Genomic DNA, 16,904 nt, shown 5'->3' on the forward strand with positions numbered 1-16,904 from the left:
CTCCTCCACATACTACTACTACTGTTACTCTTGTCCTACAGTACAACTACTGCCACCACCACCATTAACACTACTTCAACCGCTACAACTGTGACTTTGTCTCCTCTGTTGTTGCAAATGAAGAGAAAACGAGACAAATCATTAAAAAGTCAAAAGAGGATTAAGAGGAAAAAAGAAGCAGAGACGTAAAAGGAGACAGAGAGAGAAAGAATTTCATGGTAAAATGGATCCCCTGTGTAATTTCATGTTTTAGTTTCTGGCTAAAAGCAGTGAACACCATAAGAGGAGAAAATACAAAAGCGGCACGTCTCTCTCTGTGTGTGTGGGCTGCATGTCTCTCTTCCACACAACCTTTTAAAATCTGGGCATTTCTGTCCAGCTCCACACACACTCAGTGTTGTAATCTTATTATTGTGTTGTGTTGTTTTGGCACAGAGAAGAACTGGAGGGAGAGGAGGGGGAGGGGGAGAAATGGTTGGAGGAGGATTTTATCACTGCATTTCCATAATCTAATCAGGGCTGGAACGTCAGCATGGTGAAATAGAAGTTAGGAGGAAATTTCTAGTAATTACTAGTCAAGATTAAAGCAAGTTAATTTTGAAAAAGTTTCTTGGTAGCAGTGAAGTGAAATTGTACAAGCCAACATTTTTACAGAAATGTAAAATAACCGTGGGTGGGATGATGGGTTACTACTCCCATAAATTCGTGATTGTGTTTCAGTTTTTAGAGAAAACCATTTTTGTGTTCACATGTAATCATTATATCTTATCCTGGTTTTGAGAAATATGTGGGTTTGGTTACTGAGAAACAAGCAGAAGGACTGTGGCATGTAAACGTCTTATCCAGGTTTGTGGTCAGTGTCTGCTGCAGTATCTGTGCAGTTGCAACAAGAATCAGTTTTTGAATCTTGAAGACTTTTCAAAGCTCATCCAGCGGCATTCAGTTCTACTGGTTTGTGCAGAGCCTCAGGCTTTGCAAGTGTTTCATTTTCAAGCTTCACACTGTATTTTAATTATTTCTTTCTTGAGAAAACCAACAGTAGTAGGTATGAAGGGATCTATGAGAGGCTGACTGAGGAGATCTGAGGGATTCTGTGTGTTTGGCAATCAGTCAGTCAAAGATTGTGGTAGATCCAGGATAATAATGCAAGGCAGCTACATGCTCTAACTTCTGTCAGCTGAGTGGAAACCTTGACACTTCACACATAAAGACCATTCCCATTAATACCCATTGATTTTCTAGTCAGTCAGAAAGGAGCACATATTAAACAACTGAGGACAACATTGGACAATAGGTAGTGACAAGTTGCTAGGCAACCCCTGAAATCCCATTAGAACATGAATTTCTGTACCAAGAACAGAAAGACATCCATCATACAGTGTTAGCCTCACTAATTTATGATGTAATTTGCACAGAAAAGGCAAAATTAATGTTAAGTTAGAGATGTGGACAATAAGAGCCAGAAACTCTGCAAAGATCAGGAGGATTGTGAACTTAAGGTGAGCAGTGCTCCATGGTGAATGGTGATGAATGATGGTAAGTGGAAACTTAAAATACTAAATATGTCCATGAGAATTTATGAATATTTGACTTTGTATCTCATAATTTAAGTTAGTATGTTATATTTTTTGTTTTTGATTATGTGCTTTCCAGTTGTTAAAAAAATCTTAAAAGAGAATGACTGGGAGTGACTAGATCAGCTGATCAATAAATGATTACAATTCTTCAAAACCACACAGTGTATAATTTTATCTGCCAACTGTCAACCCTAACTGGGTAAGACTGCAGCAGTCTTAGACAGGTAAGTTGTGAGGCTCAAATCATATTCATACATTGATCCAACAGTTATGATGTGTGTCCCTGCCTCAACTTCCAATTTCAAAAATTACTATGATCATTTTTTAAAGAAATAAATCTGTCAATCTGTCACTCATTGATAAAACACAGAAGTTCACACTGCAGCCATTTCACCAAAACCTCTGAACAGCCGAGCACTGTTTCTGCAGGCTTAGGATATTGTATGCATACAAATGTACTCGGTAACAAGAAAAATGCTGATCATAGGTCAAGTCAGAGCAAGCCTAGAAAAAGTTAATCTTTTCAAGAAATAAAAACTAGTGCAATCGAGCTAAGTGAGACCCTGAGGCAGGCCTGAGGCCTGAGCTCTCTCCGGTCTCCAGAGAACTGCACCACAAACACAAACTCCTCCCTGCAGAGTGGAATGCACGTAATCCTGAATCAAGGTGGACAACACACCAAACAACACACAAACTCTCTCTGCCTCTCCAGCCCTAACAGAGGGAGGCAACACTAACACCATGTTCTGCTTTCAGGGGCCCCAGCTGGATCAGCGAAGCGGACATCAGGATGCAGCAGAACGTTTCTGTCTGCTACAGAGAACCAGAGGTGAAACCACAAACTGTGAACCATGAGCAAAATGATGAACCAAAGTCCTCAAAATAACACAGGGACAACTGGGCATACAGCATGGTAGCAGCAATGGAAAACAACTGAAATAAAGCTTATAGTAGACCTGTTCCAACAGTAAATTCATGCGCCCTCATAATGCATTCTGACAAGGTGTTTGAGGGTGTTTTCACCTTCAAACACTGATTAAATTATGGCATGTGACCTCACTGTGTAGGTCACTGAAACATTTTGTCATCACCAGCACACTTCACACATTCACACCACTGGGACTGTAATTATATATTAACAAATTTTAAATAACAAACTTAAAAATATTACAGTTTCTCATAACTTTAAATTTTATTTTCATTAATTTAGCTAACAAGCATGTTAACCCACTGCAGAAGAAGAGGGTACAGCGAGATGACATCAAAAGAGCGCCAGTCACATCTCAATGGATGGTAACATGATGGAAATAGTTTCAGTCTCTATGTTAGTCCGCACAGGTCTGATGTTTTCATCCCTTCAGCGGAAGCTTGAGAAAAAATAAGTCAAATGCTTCATTTATATCATGATTTATTCTGTTCGGAATTTGTTTCAATTGCACTTTGTCTCATTATGTTTTTATTGAATTCACCTACTTTTCCACATCAGCCCAGCAGAAATCTCTTTTGCAATATTTCTACTTTTTTTCCCCGAATTGTTTCCACTCATTCCACACACTTTAAAGGTGCCATTTGTTTTGCTATTGCTACATAGCCAGCACTAGCATTAACAGCTGTTTACTTACCGGTTTTGCAGAGAGCTTCAGCCATTGTTGCATTTACAAGACAAGACGTTATAATACGCCTCTGCAGCGCTACTTCTTCAGAGCAGACGGACCAACTGGGCTGAGGCTAGCCGATTAGCTAACTAGCTAGCTGGTGCTTACTTCAGTAAAAGAAAGGAAGTGATAGAAATGGAAGCAAAACTAGAGGGTTGCTTAGCAACACTGCAGACAGCTCTTGATGCTAAACTCGCAACGTTTATTTTAGACTGGTCAGTAAACAGCTGTTAATGCTAATGTAAGCAATAGCATGTAGCAATAGCAACACTTACAAATAGCTCCTTCAAGCCAAAGTAGAAACTCCGACATGTTAATGGTAGCAGTTTCATGGATGCCTCATTAGGCTGAAAAACTGTCACATGATTGTCACACACACACACATTTCAACAATATATGTCTGTCAGTCAGTCAGTGAGGGAGAGACACTGTCATAGTTCACACCACCTCTACAGTCCATTATTGTCATACTTTACATATCATGGCACTGACATCCAGGACATGTCAACATACTCACACACAGCACGTAGACAAAATGCATTCAGTCTCTCTCTCTCACACACACACACACACACACACACACACACACACACACACACACACACACCACCTGCCTCCCTACCATTAAATAGAACACATTTCCCAGCCTCCACTTGCTAAACATGTAGCTGTGATATTTCCTGTCTGCTCCCCTCCTCCTCTCATGTCTGTGATATTTTTAATAATGGGGAGGAAGAAGCAATATATCCTCGAGCTGAGGGAGCGATACAGGGTTAAGCATATTCTGCAGCTAATTGCGCTTTCTGGTTTTTAATAAAGAAAAACCACATGCCTGCAGGTCTGTGTGTGCGTGTGCGTGCGTGTGTGTGTGTTTGTTTTCATACCAGCAGCAGGCATGAGCAAATAGTTGAAAAGTGAAATACCTTTTGGCACTGTGTGTGCAGAACTTGTGTCTCATTCTGTGTGTTTTTAAACATACGTGTCCGTATGTGTTGTGTGTGTGTGTGTGTGTCTGTAATAGTGACAGCATGAACAGTGACATTTTCTAGCCATTGGGGACCATTTGTCTGTTTCCCATTCTGGCTTGCTTACTATAAAAGAGGGACGAACTACACTGCAACTGCATTTGTGGTTATAAAAATTTTCTTTAGTTTTTTAATTTTTTTTTATCAAACATCCAAATTAATTCAGTTTAAAATGATATATAACTGAGTAAAAAAAAAATCCTCACATTTAAGAAGCTGGAATATTATACTGAACCATTTATTTCCCGTGATTGACTTATTGATTAATCCACTAATTGTTTTCGCACCCAATTTAGTATTACTTCTGATATTAGAATTACAATTGTGCGTTAATTAAAATGAATTCGGAAAATTTTATCCCATCTCTGCAGTAAAATTACTCTTTGACCTGGTTGACTAATATATAGGTTACTTACTTCTTTGTGGCATTAAATCTCATAATTCAAGTATGCACCACTGTTTGTGTGTAGTTATTGTTAAAACCGACAGATACTTTTAACATCAAATCTTGGTTTTGAATTGCGGATCTGAACAAATTATGGTGGACAGGGTTTGGGGTAAAATTTCAAACTTTTTGGTTTGAAATCTCTTAAGATGACCCATCACCGTCTTTCTATTCGTGGTCCTTCCGATCTTGTTAATCATCTCTCGTGACCCCTTGGTCTTGCAACCCTGATCATGATGCCATGCTTAGATCTACAGGTCGGGAGCCATTGTTTAAAGTGGGATATTGTCTCATTTGTCTAAAGAAGGTTCATATAGCAAAATCTTTTTTTTGTCTACTCAGTCAACATGTGTTTGCAGCTGCTAGCCTTGCCCGCAGAAATAAAATTTGAATGAAATTTTGCAAGACAAGGTCAAAACTAGTCGTCTGACAAAATCACCACACACATAAGCTAAAGACAACGGCTGTGCTGTGATTTCCGTAATATTATTATAGAAAGTAAGAAGCTCATTGATGTCAGCTGCCATACAGTTTGCATAGAGAGGTGTGCCTGTGGAGGGAAAGCTTGACCTTGTGCTGGCATGGCAATACTGGCGACTGTCTTCTATGGAAAGTTTGTCCAATAAGTAACTAGATTTGTTGCTGGATGCTTTTATAGAAAAACATTGCTAAACAGGTCTGAAAAGTTAGTAAATCTAGCGACAAAGTTGGCAACACTGTTTGTTTTTGAAAGACCAATGACCAATGGGGGAAACTCCAACACTTGGCTGGTTGAACAATGGTGTAACCTTATCACTCAGTCACACGGCATTCAGCTGACCAATGGTGTAACTTGATCACTCAGTCGGCTACATTCTTGTTTATAGGGCTGGCCCTGCTGTTGGGAGTCCAGCCAGTAAGTCATCAAAATTTGTCATTTGATACAAACATCAGCAAATGTAGCCGATGGTCAATAATTCAAAGTGGTTTTTGTGTTGAATACTGACAGCTCAGATGAGGGATTAACTCTGATGTGTCTTTGTCACTTAATACTGTACATGAGACCACATATTCACAAATCACATATTTACTGTAAAAGCAGGATGTACTAGGAAAAATATTTTTATTTAAGGCCAAGAGCTTAGTTAACAATAGTATTTTGGGAAATTTTCTCATAATATATTCAAAAACTTCAGGAAATTCAAATAAAACTCAAAATTTCCCATGTAGGCTTCACTCATCCCCAGTCATAGCCACTATTTTACGCTTGCTGCTGTTGCTTGGGCACAAGTCGTTTAGGACTTCAGCTCCAAAAGTAAACATTTGTGGCTCTTCGTGTTAGTTTTTGTGTGCATTGTGGCTGCAGTTCCACCATAAGCAAATCCTGAGAAACAATAAGGGTGAAAGCCAAGTGTGGGAAAGGAAAAGCCATGAAACTGAATGGTGGGTGGATGTTGGATGGCTGAAGAGCCCGTGGAGACATTATGTTCTTTATGAAGCCATAAAACAAAAGGCTGCTGCCTTTCCCTTCATCCTGTCATCACAGTGACCTTCGTTTGATGACCGGCCCTCGTCACTGGCTGTTTAAAGGCCCGGGTAATGGATGTTTATACATACCAGACATATACCACCACGTATAACCACATCATCATCCTTACACTGCCACATCACACTGGGCAATAATCTGCCCCAGGCTCTAGGGTTTTATGATTGACAGATTCGAATAAATCTTCTCATTTGGATATGCTGTGACAGGAATTAATTACCAGTCAATTGTGTCTAACATATTAATTTAGAGGAGATTATACAATGCATTAGCCTGGCACTTATTAAGCCTGGTTATGTACGCCTGCGTTTGTGTATTGAAATCGCACAGGCGGAAAATTCAGTCCAATTTGCCATGCTTGGCTCCGGTTGACACACTGCTGTGTCTCTGAAACCCTCCTTCCTTTTTCACATCCTCTGTTCCTTCTCTCCTTCTGCTCTGTTCGCCCTTACGTCTACTACCTTTGACCATCTAGTTTGTTACATCCGAGTGATGTAAGCACGGTTAAACCCTGTGCAAGTCGCCATGGGCAGAATAAAACTAAAAAATAAATTAAAAATTAAAAAATGATAATTTCGTTTTCTTCCTCAAAAACAGCCAAAAATGATGTTGTGAGTTTTTCGGACATCAACCAAACTATCTGTCCACTAATTCTTAAAAGAACCTTTACCAAACTGATGAGTAACACAATTTTTACCATAAAAATATTGTAAAGAATGTAAGGCTGTGTTAATCGCAGGATTCTTGACAAAAGAAAATGTAGTTTTGGATTCCAGCTGAGGCTGTTTAGTCTGATGCCCAGTTGTTTTATTATTTTCTGATTATAATATCCGAATTAAGGTGGTCGCTGGTCTTCCAGGAGTCCACTAAGACACACAAGTGACATGTTCCAAAACAACAAGTATCACAAGCAATGGGACAGCTGTGGCTCAGCTGTTGGAACAGGTTAGCCACTAATCTCAACGTTTGTGTCCACAAGTTGACTGAACTGAGAAAAGTGAATTTAATATAATGAATTTAAAATGTTGTAAAAAGCAGTTAAAAAATAAAAAATGAGAAAAAAATGATAATGAATTAGTTTGAAACACTGAATTAGTACATGAATAAAAATAAATTAAAAGGCTGGCATGAAACAACCCTGTCTCCTAGAAATTGAGTTCATATATAACTAAACTGTTTGCCCAATTATGTTGTGGTGGCAGTGTAATCGCTGGCTGGATGATGTTCAGAGGCAACTTTCTATATTAAACCAGACCACAATTTTAACCATGTGCATGGCCATAAAAAAGTTTCATAAGGCTGTGCTCAGTAAAAGTCATTATTGTGCTGCAAGATCTGATATTTTGGCAGAAAACAAACCTGTTGTATGAACATTTTACTGATATGTTCAGTACTAATGTGTTTGCAACTTGCCAAATACGTAAATTAAAAAATGTTTCCTCATTATGTTAATAGAAAACAACAATTCCCTCGCAATTACGTTTCATATAAAACGCTTTTGATTTTTTTTGAATTTCTAGGAAAAAGATTTGCCTGAAAACATGTTTACAAAGTCGTATATTTACATCAAAACTTTCATTTGCAACTTGGCGTTCTTTTCATCAGGAATACTGTGCATGTGTTGTGAGTTGAGCTGTTCTGGTGTGAAGAGGCTCTTTGTAGAATAATGGCTTCAGATAATTAGTTTTAACTTCAATAAATAGAGAAAAAAGGCTGAATCCCCGAGTTTATTAGAGACACTACAAGGTTAAAGGGTGGTTTAGGGAAACAAAACTGACGTCTCTTAAAGGGATAGTTTGTGTTATTTGACGTAGGGTGTCTTACCTGCAATAGATTCAGGTTGGTGCTCTACCAGTTTAGAGAAGCAGCCTGGAGCTGAGCGACGTACTGCTGTGGGCGGGGCCATCTGCAAAAACATGTTTTAGCCGCTTAAAAAAACAAAAAAGTCCACCAAAAAAAAGCTAAAATCAGTTGAAGTGTGCGCTTTATTTTTAAATATTTTCACCGCTCTATCTTGCTGCCAAAAAGCCCTTTCCTTTGGAACTACATCTTCTCAACCATTGCTAATACACCGACTATGTATAAATACCTCGCACAGCCCCACATCAAATCACCCAAACTATCACTTTAGGTTCCCTGTAAATTGTGCAATTTGGGCCAATCATGAGAGAAACATGGTGAAATCTTTGCTTGGAAACGCAACAGTTCTCAAAACAGAGCTCACCGTGAGACACCAACAGCAGATTTACAGCCCTCATCTACAACACCAGCAAATTGGAGTATGACCTGAAATGATGGAAAATGCACTGATGTTGTAAGAACCATTTTTGAGTAAAGCTAATCTAGCTAATTTAGTTTTTGGTTCTGCTGCAGGTGCTGTGTCTGAACTTGCATGTTTGTCTATTTTCATAGCGGTGCTACAATCAGTCAATCTCACATCGTTCAGTCTGTCGCTGATTTTCTGAGACCTATCTCACGCATTGTGACTGGCATGCAGTAGACCTGTAAGAGGACTATTACTGCACGCTGTGTGGGGGCTTTTAGCATTTCTGGTGCAGCGTTTGAGACTTAATACTACTGTGTGGCCTGAAGCATGTTGTTCCACAGAATAAGGCTGTGTTGTCTGATGTCTGAGAAGTGTTGCTGAGGTTCTAAACTGTAAACTGTGGAGCTGCCGTTCTGCTGGTTTTCATGTCGACTTCAAAACAACTGACAAACAAATGAAAGTATAATTGGAGGCTCTGCTCACACTGAGAGACGACTGCTGCATCACTGAATAGATTAGCTGTTTGCAGGCTGTTGCTATGGTGGTGTACTCTACTGGGATGTGTCTGAGGGTGTGTTTAGTGTGTGTTTGTGAGTTGCCCATTATGGAATTGAATGCTTGTTGTTTTCCTGAGTATTTAAATGTGTGTGTGCGTGTGTGTGTGTTTTCTGTATTTTGGTGCATTTCTGTGTGTTTTTCCATGAATCATTTGTGTGAGTATTTAAATCTGTCTGTGTGTTTGTGTGAGGTTTTCAGTCTTTGCGTGTGTGTGTGTGTGTCCCTGGTGTGCTGCTGGTAAAGCGTGGCGTGTTGCTCTAACAGGCTTGTCCTCCATTAGTAGCTCAGCACTGGGCTTAAAAGTGGGAGGGAGGAGAGAGGAGGGAAGACAGACACACACACACACACACACACACACACACACACACACACACACACACACACACACACACACACGTTCATGAACATGCATACAATTTTTAAATTCTACTTGGATAGAGCTAAAATGACATTAAGGCAAGTGGACCTCACTACAGATGAGCTGCGCAGGTCGCTTTTCTGTGCATTTGTATTTTTTTTATGATTTCACAATTTGTGACATAAAACTGTAACAATCTGTAAAGCATTACACAGAGGGGTGTTTCTGTTATTTAATATAATAAAACTGAAGATTTATTATATTTCTGTTTTACATACACACACACACACACACACACACACACACACACACACACATATACAGTATACTGCAGTGCCTTGGGCCAGTTACTGTACTCCCTAAATCCTATGGTTACTGACAGTGAGGAAGCTGTCAGTCAGACACACAAGGACAGTTCCTCACACCATTAGAAACACACTGACATCCCCTGCTGAGTGAGTGTGTGTGTGTGTGTGTGTGTGTGTACATGTACGAGACTGGGGTATGACTTTAGTCTGAGTTTGATGGAGAGAGGGGAGGGGAGGGGTGATCACTCTCTAGACATTTCAAGGGGATAGAAGTGAGATGCAGGGAGAAGGAGCAGCAACAAAGACATTTAGAGTCTTGCTTTTCAAACAAACAAATACAAAAAAAACCTGATTTGTTTTAATAGATGCCGTGACTGATTTTTCTAAAAGAAATCCTATGTTTTGACTAACACTCACATTTTGTTGGCGTCGAGGGGGCTCTGAAAAGCAAATATGTCTGATTCCATTGACAGACGAAACAGTAAGCAGCTAGAAACCAGAGGTGTATTTCTACAGATGTTTTGATGGGGTTGATCATCAGAACTAAAGAGACTCAACCATACAGTATATGTTGCCAGAGGACCAAAACAATCAGGGCATTGGTAGTGACCTCCTCACATTACACAAAGCCATTTGATTTCATGTGCGTTATTTAAAAAGAGCATCAGCTTAAACTTTCTTACCGGGTTTAATGTTGCTCTGTGTCAGACAGGTATTGCGCAGCCAGAAGAGACTGATCCAGTCAACAGGATCCTCCAGTGGTCATGTGATCAGCTCTGAAACTGGTTCAACTACAGAAAGAGAAAAATTAGAAAATTAATTAAAGATTAATTTTTTTACCCACATTATGGAGATTCTCCTCCGTGTCATAGTTTTGTGTTTCATACTATGTGTGTATTAATGTTTGTCCTCTTGCACCACAGCAGGATTCGTCAGTCTACAGTTCAGGGTCAGTCCTTAACACCGCGCCAAAGTTAAAAGAGCAGTTCAGCCAGGACCAACAACAGGCTGACCAGCTGTCTGTTGTTTGATCATCTGCTAAGCATGCTAATAAAGCTGCTAACACACTTGTGATATTGCAGTATCATCTCATGTTGTTTTTCACCTGTTTTCTGGTCCAGAGATAAAAGGGTCTGTAGAGGATCTGGTGTGTATTTATACTTCCTGGTTCCACCATGATTGAGGAGAGGGGGGCGGGGACAAATACTTTGTTTGTTTATGTTTGTTTTGAAGTTGGTGATTACATTTATGATTTGCTCTGTAATTGTTTGGTGACTTTAGAACAGAATTGAACAAACTATATATATATATATATCTGTTTGGCAACATTTTCTGTTTAACTGTACACACAATGCGTTGTAAACACCCGCATTAGTGGACTGGTCCACTCCAGTTACTGGGGTGTATATAAGGGCTGCTTGTCACAGGGTTTGGTTGTTGTAGCTGTTCATAATGTAGTTCACGCAATTTGTGGCCACACAAGTCAAAGATTTAACTTTTTTGATTAAAATTACAGCCATCCTTCAGCAGAAGTGACATCAGATTATATAACAGAATTACATTCATACACGAAAGCACCTTAGAGAATAATTGATTTGTATTTACAATATGTTTGCAGTGTCAAAAATAGAAGAAGAAAAGAAAATAGAGGAGGAAAGACGAAAAAATTGGAGAGAGTGCATTGTGAGAAAAATAATTTGACCCTTTTGTCCTCTATGCACACACTCTCATATACACACACACACTTTCCAAAGGTTAATGTGATGCTAATGTGGCCTATATTAAGAGGATGATCATTATTTTCAGACCTTTGCTGCACACCTCACCTGTTTATGAAAACAGTTTGCAGAGACTGAACAAGCGACTAAAAGGAGCTATATCACAAGTAAAACCACACTATAGCAAGTAAAGGACGTCAGGATTTCAATATTTCTTTTCTACCAAAGACCAAAAGCAGCCACGGATCTCTCCTACAAACAGTCACTGTCTGTGCAGCTGAAGCCTGGTGCAGCTTTGGGCCATAGAGCTGTATCTGTTGTCCTAAAACTATTAAAAACACATGAAAGAGTGGGTGACATGCCTGAGCATGCTCAGTGACGTCCTCTTGACACGGAGCTACTGTCCAGAGACTGAATGTGGAGTTGCAGAGTCAGACCAAACTGCAGTGGCCATGTTAATCACAGTGTAGGAACCTGCAGTGATTTGGCTCAGGTGCATGTTTTAATAAGTTAGAAATGTAAAACTGTGTTTATATGTAACTATGAATGTTGACAGTTGACCAGTTGTGCTGGTGAACTTAATTGCCGTCACAAATTAGTTTCATATAAACATCATTTGTCAGAGCTAACATGCGTCTTGTTTGCAGGACACTGCTGGTGATTTCAGTGGGAGATGACTTCAGAGAACCTCAACCTTTACCTGAACTAAACGTCTTTTATCCACAATATCAGCCTAATTAAACTGATCAAATCAGTGCAATCAAGTAAAAACAACTAATTATGAGAATTATGATAATATATAGAGTTAATTAGTGTTTGTATGAATTATGAAATGGTGGTGAGGGCAAACAGATAAACATGTATTCTTTCATTTGAGTTAATTAAAACGTGGGAAGAAGGTCAGTCTGCAACAAAAGGTTTGTTTTTAAATTCTTATTATTTGTCCCTTTGTTTACTCTCAGGTTTTGTTTATCGCAAATGTTTTGTTTTATTGCAAGTGTCTACAATGTACGTGGCTAAATGTGTGTGCATTTTCATCCATTATTAAAACAGGTCTGATTTCTAGTATGTCTCATACATGTCAGTAACATCTCAGTAACCAAAAGCAAATGTTCTCACGGTAAGAATCCACTGGTTTTTATTTTGAGTGTAAATTGCACATAAGGAGCAATTACAATAACACGAATTTGTTGACTTTCATGAAAGGTCGTCGCCATGGTTAGACATTTTTTTAAAAAGCCAACAATAATTAGTACCTAGACAGAGGATGTGAACCTCTGTCTTCCCTGCAGATGTTTATTTTCCCACTCGCTACATCAAAAGTAATGCATACAGTGCACTGACTGATCGTTGGCTCTGGGCTGCCTATAGAGCATAACGAAGCCAGAGATCGCATCTCTTTCCCCTCTCCCATCACTATGAATATATATATATATATATATATATATATATATATATATAATATTTTTTTTTTTTTTTTTTTTTTTTAACCGACCTTAATACTTCATTGCTTATGTGAAAGAAAGCCTTTTCACTGAGTCATATCCTGGGAGGTATTGATTTATCCTGGCTCTAATTGCTATGCAACTGCCAACTGCTGCAGTGTTTGAGTTTTTGCACTGGAAGATAAAAAGATGGTGGCCCTTGATTTGGAGTTTCTGCCCCTAGGCTGTGAATCTGTTGACATTTTCCTCTCATTTAACCAGCCTTTAAAACACTGATATAACCCATAACTTTACCCATAACCATTTTTTTTCATGTTAATTCCCTGTCTCTCCGTTTTGTCCATTTCAGGATGGCTCAGATCTTTGGGCCTTTCAACATTCTCTAATCATTATTTTTATTTGTTATCTTTTATTGTTCTTTTGATAATTTCTCTTCATAGTGAATAATTCTGCTTGTAAGTAAGAATCAAACATCAATCATGACATGAACAGTGCACACATAAAAGCACAGCCGTTTACATGAGCAGTTTTCAGCAGTGAAATTTTAGTTTAATTCATATCAATTTCACGCTAGAAACTTGTCGACTTTGGAGCAACCAACCCCAAAGAGAAGAAAAGTCTCAGAGAGACAAAACCAGAAAGCAACTGTCTAAAATTGGTTTCCTCTTGATACAATTCTAAAGGTCCCATATTGTACAAAGTGAGACTCCCATGTCTTCCAGGTCTAGGTTCTATATTAATACTGTTAAAGTATCAAAGCGCTAAGTCCACGGAGAAATGCTCATAGCCTGTAGTCAGAAACTGAGCCTTACAACAAGCCGTCAGGACTTCTGTAACTTTGTGACATCACAACAAAGCAGTCAACACTGTCAGCCATGCCCCAAAACCAGCCCACCACCAGGTCCCACCATTAAACCTTGATAGGTTTGTTTTCTCTGAGTGTTTACCTGAAATCTGCAATATTTTCAATTCAATCACTCAGTCAGCCAATCGGAAGAGAGGCTCAGAGCCCTCTCCTTTGATTGGCTCACCGACCTTTTGTATCCAGAGCTCGAGAGAAGCAGAAAAGAGAGAGAGACGAGATGTAAAACTACATTGAGATGGTTTTTGGTAAATATATCTTCTTGTGGATATCAAAACCTCAAATAAAACACAAGAAAAATGTAAAATAAGGGACCTTTAATTTTTGTTTTTGCTTGTCTCTACTGTATATTTTACGTACTGTATTGTGTATTTGTCTTTGTTTTTGAAAGTGACATTCAATTAAAGCTCATGAAGACACTATTCATAGTCAGCGCCCTCTTCTGGCAGATCTTTATGCAAATCCAGATCATTTCTCATCAACTCATTTTAGCTCCGTTTCTCAATGCATCCTCATTTGCTTAATATTATAATCTCTGTTTTGTGGGCATCTAATTGAATTGCTTTGATGTGTTTATGTATTTTTCAGATGGGGGAGAGGGAAGAGACCAGCAGTTATTACTCGAGTGTTTTATTGTAGGAGAGGACCCTAATTGTTAACTAAGAGCCAGTTAGGGTTGGACGCTAATTGTGAAGAATAGAAGAGCTAGCAGGGGAATAGGAAACTAGGTTAAATCACAGCATAAATTGACTGAGGATAAATAAGAGTCAAAAATGCACAGAGGGTGGCTGTGTTGAAGTCAGAAACCTGGGATAACCAGTTGTACAGCATCACTGGAAAGGGAAGGAAAAGGTTTTAATAGAAAAACTCCATAGAAATTAAAAACTGAATGGATGACAAGTCACTGTGAATCTGTTATACAGTTATAAACATAAGTGAAGAAGAGGGGGACGGAGAAACATACAGGAAGGATGAGGAGTAAATAATTAAGAATGACATGAAAACAGTGTCATTGTTGTTTTTTGTATTGTTTGTCAAAAGTCAAGGTGGGTCTTACCCTATGAGTCGGTCTGAGGGTAGAGGGAGTGGGGGAATGAAAGGAAGAGATGAGACAGAAGAGAGGAGAGTTGATGTGCAGCTGATAGTGAGGGACTCTTGTTAACACCGACTTGACAATAACCTTGCAAGGCAGCTGGATTTGAGACTCCATCTTACAAGGCTACAAGCTATTCACTTATGGCCGAACCACAGTGGTTCAACCAATGAAAGTCCTATGAGGGAGGAAGCGTCTGTTTTGGTTTTCTTCAAGAAGACAGGAGGAATCGTCTACAGATATGGTAACTAGTTTTTAAAGCTACTCAGACTGCGGCTTGTTGTTGTGTTGAGTTTCCTCTTTGGTGCTCTCCTACTACATCATATGGTAGACACATGGTTCATCCAATTTTTTGAAGATGCCTGTCCTTTTCTTAAGAAGCCTTCATGTTGACAATGAAGGATGACCCTTATCCCTGAAGTATTTTGGTTTCATTTCCCTCTGCATTTGTGCATTAACCTAACTGAACTGAAACCAACGGTGAGCTCAGTCCACATTGGGTGACGTCTCTCAACCACCAAGAGAGATGCTGCAGTAGAGTAGAGGAGTAGTGGTTCAGGTAAGCCCTGCATCCATTTTCCTGACCTTCGCAAACCAAGGCACTGTTTTGAGCTGGTAGTGGTAACTGAACTGAATTCACTAAACCTATCAAATCATTTAACAAGCGTTACCTATGCCACGACAGCAGCACACGACCCTCTGCAAGAAGTGTGGAGACACTGAGCATTGCAGCAGCACTACCTTTGGATGCACCTCCAATGGGCTACAGCCTGAACGTGACCTCTGATGAACAAAAAGTTAATTCTGTGTTCGAGTTCCCAGAAATGTAATCAAATCAAATCCACCCTAAAAATCATACCATGGTCTTTCAGGGAAGCATTTACCATGGCTGAATGTCAGCAATCAGACAGGGCTACCATCTTTGTAATTGGACACACACAGTAATCACTGGTGCTTCTCTGCTACCCACTGCACATGGTACCAGCAGCAGTAAACCTGTGCTACACCTTACCTCTGCTCCCCATCCTAATGCTCATATCACCTATTGTCTGATGTTGAATCCTTGATAGAATATTTAATGTGGGAGGACAAGCAGGTTCAGCCCACTGACCTTCAGCCCTCCTAAGGAGAGGCTGCATCCTTCGCAGAAGGAGCAGCCTGAAATGGGACACAGCTGCAGACTCTCCGTATACGAACAGTCCTCATTATGATCTTTTTTTCCCCCTCCAGCTTTGTTTCCCTCCTCAGGTTTTCTTTAGCAAGAAAAAAAAAAAGAAAAAAAAGGGGGCTTCCCAGTGTTTCTGTCCCTGGAGCTTCCAGCTGTGATGCTAATTCGGTGTTGACAAGCTAGCTGAAGAATGCAGGCTCTCTAGTTATTTCTGCAACAACTCGAAGGCTTTGCAACTTCGGGCTGTTTGTCTCATTCATCTTTGTTTTCCATGAATACATTCATAGAGCCCCTCATTTTGGGGGGGAAATACTCCTTTTATACCACCCCTAAAAAAAAACCTTCACCCCACCTGACTTCCCCAAAATGAGAATTCAGGACTGTTGGCACCTTGGACCTTGTGAACTGGCGGTGCTGAGGCGTTTTTCCAGGTTGGGGGAAGTATAATTAGGATTGACATTAGCAGCTGCCACCTCACACAGCCTCCGAACTATGAAGGGTGGGGTTCAAAGACTGCCTCCATAAACAGATCTTTGAGAAGGAGGTTAGTGGGAGAGAATATTTGAGAGAGAGATTAGGTGAAGGAGAGAAAAGGGCAAAGTAGCGGAACAAAAAAATCCCAGTGGTAGCACAGGGGAGTGGCTGTGTTGCTTTCGTGCCTCACTTATCCTTCCTCTTCATTTCTGTTGCATCTTTGTTTACACATTCAAGAATTAGACAATACAACAGAGTAAATTCATTGTAACAAACCTTTCAAATCAAGTTGAATCAGGAAATAATTTCAACTTTCATAAAAATCAGCATGCAAACTGCATAATCTGTGATGTTCTTATCTTCCTGCTACTGCAAGCGGTTTTCTCAAGGCCTTGAAATACAATGTAGGTATAGTTTGTTACTTCTT

The sequence above is a fragment of the Seriola dumerili genome, unplaced genomic scaffold (assembly GCF_002260705.1).
Source record: "Seriola dumerili isolate Sdu_G_001 unplaced genomic scaffold, Sdu_1.0 BDQW01000052.1, whole genome shotgun sequence".
Lineage (NCBI taxonomy): Eukaryota > Metazoa > Chordata > Actinopteri > Carangiformes > Carangidae > Seriola > Seriola dumerili.